Below are 6,000 nucleotides of genomic sequence, written 5' to 3' on the forward strand. Positions count from 1 at the left end.
CTCGGTGCATGTTTCACTTTGTCCTTCTGGATTGAGAACCTCATCAAAAACTTCATTGAGAGGTCTTCAAAACTATTAACCGACCTCGGAGGGAGGCTATCGAACCACTTCATCGCTGCTTTCGATTGAGTGGTCGGGAAGGCTTTGCATCGCGTAGCGTCGGAAGCATCGGCTAGGTACATCCGACTTTTGAAGTTGCTCAGGTGATGCTTTGGATCCGTGGTTCCATCGTAGAGGTCCATATCAGGGCTTTTGAAGTTCCTCGAAATTTTTGCTCTCATTATGTCCTCGCTGAAAGGATCTTCCTCACCTAAGGGCGGCTCTTCTTGTTCGTCACGGGAGTTGCGACTTTTGAGGGAGGATTCTAACTTTAAGAGTTTTCTTTCTAACTCTTTTCGTCGTTCCATCTCCTCTTTTAGGTTCTTTTCAGTTTCCTTTTGCCGCTCCCGCTCCTGTTCTAACTGTTCCAGGCAGCTGTGGACTAATCCCATGAGTTCAGTTACATGGGATGGTCCTTTTTTTCTGACTCGCGCCCTTCTGAGGAGTTTACCTTCGGGTTCTTTACTCCGGAGGTGCCTTCTCTGTGCTGATTATCAATTTCCTGGTGGAGGGTGAGATCCACATCGTTATTTCCTGTGTCCAGATTCTCTTGCTCAGAGTCTGTCTCCACATGACCTTCTTCGTGGGATCTGTCCGCCATTGGTGAATGATCTCTCGGGTCACCGGCAACGGCGCCAATGTTACGGTGGGTAACCGGAGATTGATGGGTTAAATGACGTTGGTTGGCCCAAATGTGTGAAGGAGGAGGATTCTGAATGAGTGTGCAACTCGGGAGACTCCGTCCGACTTGTTTGTACGAGGAGATGGGGGTGGTACCTGCAAAGACACTCCGATGCCTAAGTTAGCAAGGGTATGAACAGGTCTAGAGAGTATTGGGCTTAGAGATACCTGATGGGTGTCAGTGTATTTATAGTGGTGAGCCAATAACCACCGTTGGAGTAGTGCCATATCTTTAGGGTGTTAACCGTCCCATTATCTTAGGGAGGTTAAGATATGGCTTGATGAAGCGATTAGAGAGATTTTAGGGGCGGTTACTCATTTGAATGAGTGTTTATCTACCAGCTAATCTCGTGCCCGACTTCTTTAGGACAAATCGTAGTCAACACCGACTTCTTGACACCAGGTCGGTGCGTAGTAAGGCTCAATCCTCTGGACTAAGCCTTTCTTTTGGACCTGGGCCTTTATTATTGGGCCAGGGTATGAACAGTAACTTATCACGGTTTACCTATTAATGAATTGTAATTATTGCATTTGAGTAAAAATTTATCCCAACCATTTTATTTAGGTAAATTGCCCTAATTATGATGCTTCAGCCTTCAATACGTTATTTGAACTATGAATTCAATTTTAATTATGTTTTATAACTATCTAATACGAAAGATGAGTTTTTATTTTTATTTTTTGATATAGCGAAGATATTATAAATTGTTTGGAATTGACCGGATATTAAATCTAATTCAATCTAATAATAAATTTAGACAAAATTTAATAATTAAATAAAAGATCCGATATAAGTGATGAGCAGATAATTTGTACGCTTTTTGGCATTGTTTTTAGTATGTTTTTAGTATGATCTAGTTAGTTTTTAGTATATTTTTATTAGTTTTTAGTTAAAATTCACTTTTCTGGACTTTACTATGAGTTTGTGTGTTTTTCTGTGATTTCAGGTATTTTCTGGCTGAAATTGAGGGATCTGAGCAAAAATCTGATTCAGAGACTAAAGAGGACTGCAGATGCTGTTGGATTCTGACCTCCCTGCACTCGAAGTGGATTTTCTCGAGCTACAGAAGCCCAATTGGCGCGCTCTCAACGGCGTTGGAAAGTAGACATCCTGGGCTTTCCAGCAATATATGATAGTCCATACTTTGCCCAAGATTTGATGGCCCAAACTGGCGTTCAAAGTCACCCTCAGAAATCCCAGCGTTAAACGCCGGAACTGGCACCCAATTGGGAGTTAAACGCCCAAACTGGCACTAAAGCTGGCGTTTAACTCCAAGAAGAGTCTCTACACGAAAATGCTTCATTGCTCAGCCCAAGCACACACCAAGTGGGTCCGGAAGTGAATTTTTATGTCATTTACTCATTTCTGTAAACCTTAGGCTACTAGTTTTCTATAAGTAGGACCTTTTTACTATTGTATTTTCATCTTTGGACATCTAGTTCTTAGATCATGATAGAGAGACTTTGGTAGCTATCTTCATTTTTATGCTATCTTAGATCACTGGGAGGCTAGCCTCACGGCCATGCCTAGACCTTGTTCTTATGTATTTTCAACGGTGGAGTTTCTACACACCATAGATTAAGGTGTGGAGCTCTGCTGTACCTCGAGTATTAATGCAATTACTATTGTTCTTCCATTCAATTCCGCTTGTTCTTGTTCTAAGATATCACTTGTTCTTCAACTTGATGAATGTGATGATCCGTGACACTCATCATCATTCTCACCTATGAACGTGTGGCTGACAACCACCTCCGTTCTACCTTCGATTGGGTGAATATCTCTTGGATTCCTGATTGCACGATGCATGGTTGATCGCCTGACAACCGAGTGCTCGCCTGACAACCGATCCAACCATTCCGTGAGATCAGAGTCTTCGTGGTATAGGCTAGAACTGATGGCGGCATTCAAGAGAATCCGGAAGGTCTAACCTTGTCTGTGGTATTCTGAGTAGGATTCAATGATTGAATGACTGTGACGTGCTTCAAACTCCTAGCAGGCGGGGCGTTAGTGACAGACGCAAAAGAATCGCTGGATTCTATTCCGGCCTGACCGAGAACCGATAGATGATTAGCCATGCTGTGACAGAGCATAGGAACATTTTCACTGAGAGGATGGGAGGTAGCCACTGACAACGGTGAAACCCTTGCATAAGCTTGCCATGGAAAGGAGTAAGAAGGATTGGATGAAGACAATAGGAAAGCAGAGAGACGGAAGGGAAGACATCTTCATGCGCTTATCTGAAGTTCCTACCAATGAATTACATAAGTATCTCTATCTTTATCTTTATGTTTTTATGCGTTCATCACCATATCCATTTGAGTTTGCCTGACTAAGATTTACAAGATGACCATAGCTTGCTTCATACTAACAATCTCCGTGGGATCGACCCTTACTCGCGTAAGGTTTATTACTTGGACGATCCAGTGCACTTGCTGGTTAGTTGTGCGAAGTTGTGTTAATGCCATGGTATTGAACACCAAGTTTTTGGGGTTCATGACCGGGGATTATGAGAGTTGTGAAAAGTATTGTTCACAATTTCGCGCACCAAGTTTTTGGCGCCGTTGCCGGGGATTGTTCAGTTTGGACAACTGACGGTTCATCTTGTTGCTTAGATTAGGTATTTATTTTTTTTCGAAATTCTTGAAGAGGAATTCTAGAGTTTCATGATGATTTGTTGAAGTCTGGCTGGCTGTGAAGCCATGCCTAATTTCATTGGACCGAGGTTTCAACTTATCATCACAAAAGCTTGTTGATTTCTATCTATCTTGCTTTTGGAGCAGTGATCTGCTAAGGCTTGGCTGGCCTTTGGCCATGTCTAGTGTTTTGGACGGAAGCTTTCTTTGAAAGCTTGGCTGGCTGTGAAGCCATGTCTAATTCCTGGACCGGAGTCTTAGACTAGCATTGCACTGATTCCTGGAATTCTCATTAAGAATTTTGATATCTTTTTCCATTTAATTTTCGAAAAACACAAAAAAATCAAAAAATCAAAAAATCCAAAAATTTCTTGTTTGAGTCTAGTGTCTCATCTTAAGTTTGGTGTCAATTGCATGCATTCATTCATGTGTCTTAAGGATTTTCAAGTAATTCTTGATAATTTTCGTGCTCTGATCTTTGAATTCAATTGACTTGAGTATTTTTGTATGTCTCATATGCATTCTCATAAGTGTCAGCAGTATACAAACTGCTAAGTTTGGTGTCTTGCATGCATTGTTATTTGATTCTAATTGCATTTTGATTTGTCCTTATTATTAAAAATCCAAAAATGTTTTTACTTTGTGTCTTCTCAAGTCAATCATACAGAGAATTGAAGATTCAGAACATACAGCAGAGGAATTGCACAGAAAAAGCTGGGCGTTCAAAATGCCCAGTGAAGAAGGACAGACTGGCGTTTAAACGCCAGCCAGGATACCTGGTTGGGCGTTTAACGCCCAAAAAGGTATAGTTTTGGGCGTTAAACGCCAGAATGTGCACCATTCTGGGCGTTTAACGCCAGGATGGCTAAAAGGGAAGATTTTGTTTTCAAATCAAATTTTTTTAAGTTTTCAAAATCTTTTCAAAATCAAATCTTTTTCAAATCAATTTTTCAATCAAATCTTTTTCAAAATCAATTTCTTTCTATTCTCAAAGATACTTGCTACCAATTAATGATTTGATTCAACATTTCGAGTATGTTGCCTTTTCTGTTGAGAAAGGTTTAATGTTTGAATCATATCTTTTCTTGTTAGTCAAGTTTTTAATTTTCAAAATCAAATCTTTTTAAAATGTTTTTCAAATCATATCTTCTTAACCACATCTTTTTCAAAATAGTTTTCAATCAAATCTTTTTGATTTCTAATTTCAAAATCTTTTCAAAAATCACTTGATCTCTTTCCCACTCTTGGTTTTCGAAAATTATTAGTGTTTTTCAAAATGTTTTCAAAATTTCTTACTTAATTTTCAAAAACCACTTCCCTCCTTCTCACATCCTTCTATTTATGGACTAACACTATCCCTTAATGCAAAAGTCGAACTCCATCTTCTTTGATAAGTTCGAATTTTCTACTTCTGTCTTCTACTTTTCTTTTCCTCTGACACTTCAAGGAATCTCTATACTGTGACATAGAGGATTCCACCTTTTCTTGTTCTCTTCTCTTTCTTATGAGCAGGAGCAAAGACAAAAGCATTCTTGTTGAAGCTGACCCTGAACCTGAAAGGACCTTGAAGAGAAAGCTAAGAGAAGCCAAAGCACAACTCTCTTTAGAGGACCTGACCGAATTCTTCAAAGAAGAAGAACTCATTGCAGCCGAAAACAACAACAATGCCAACAATGCAAGGAAGGTGCTGGGTGACTTTACTGCACCTACTCCCGACCTCTATGGGAGAAGCATCTCTATCCCTGCCATTGGAGCAAACAACTTTGAGCTTAAGCATCAATTAGTTTCTCTAATGCAGCAGAATTGCAAGTTCCATGGACTTCCATTGGAAGATCCTCATCAGTTTTTAGCTGAATTCTTGCAAATCTGTGACACAGTCAAGACTAATGGGGTTGACCCTGAGGTCTACAGACTTATGCTATTCCCTTTTGCTGTAAGAGACAGAGCTAGGACATGGTTGGACTCTCAACCTAAAGAAAGCCTGGACTCTTGGGAAAAGCTAGTCAATGCCTTCTTGGCAAAGTTCTTTCCACCTCAAAAATTGAGTAAGCTTAGAGTGGAAGTCCAAACCTTCAGACAGAAGGAAGGAGAATCCCTCTATGAAGCTTGGGAAAGATACAAACAATTAATCAGAAAGTGTCCTTCTGATATGCTTTCTGAATGGAGCATCATAGGTATTTTCTATGATGGTCTCTCTGAACTGTCCAAGATGTCTTTGGATAGCTCTGCTGGAGGATCTCTTCATCTGAAGAAGACGCCTACAGAAGCTCAAAAACTGATTGAAATGGTTGCAAATAACCAATTCATGTACACTTCTGAAAGAAATCCTGTGAACAATGGGACTAATCAGAAGAAAGGAGTTCTTGAGATTGACACTCTGAATGCCATATTGGCTCAGAACAAAATATTGGCTCAACATGTCAATATGATTTCTCAAAGTCTGTCTGGAATGCAAAATGCACCAAGCAGTACTAAGGAAGCTTCATCTGAGGAAGAAGCTTATGATCCTGAGAACCCTTCAATGGAAGAGGTGAATTACATGGGAGAACCCTATGGAAACACCTATAATCCTTCATGGAGGAATCA

General features: G+C 40.2%; 1 non-coding gene across 1 annotated transcript; it reads right to left on the reverse strand.

The window, feature by feature from the left end:
- Positions 1–5,461: 5,461 nt before the first annotated feature.
- Positions 5,462–5,569, reverse strand: LOC112793843 (small nucleolar RNA R71). The gene has a single exon (XR_003198535.1). It is a non-coding gene; the product is annotated as a small nucleolar RNA R71 (small nucleolar RNA).
- Between the last annotated feature and the right edge of the window lie 431 nt (positions 5,570–6,000).

The sequence above is a fragment of the Arachis hypogaea genome, chromosome 3, assembly GCF_003086295.3.
Source record: "Arachis hypogaea cultivar Tifrunner chromosome 3, arahy.Tifrunner.gnm2.J5K5, whole genome shotgun sequence".
NCBI classification, from domain to species: domain Eukaryota; kingdom Viridiplantae; phylum Streptophyta; class Magnoliopsida; order Fabales; family Fabaceae; genus Arachis; species Arachis hypogaea.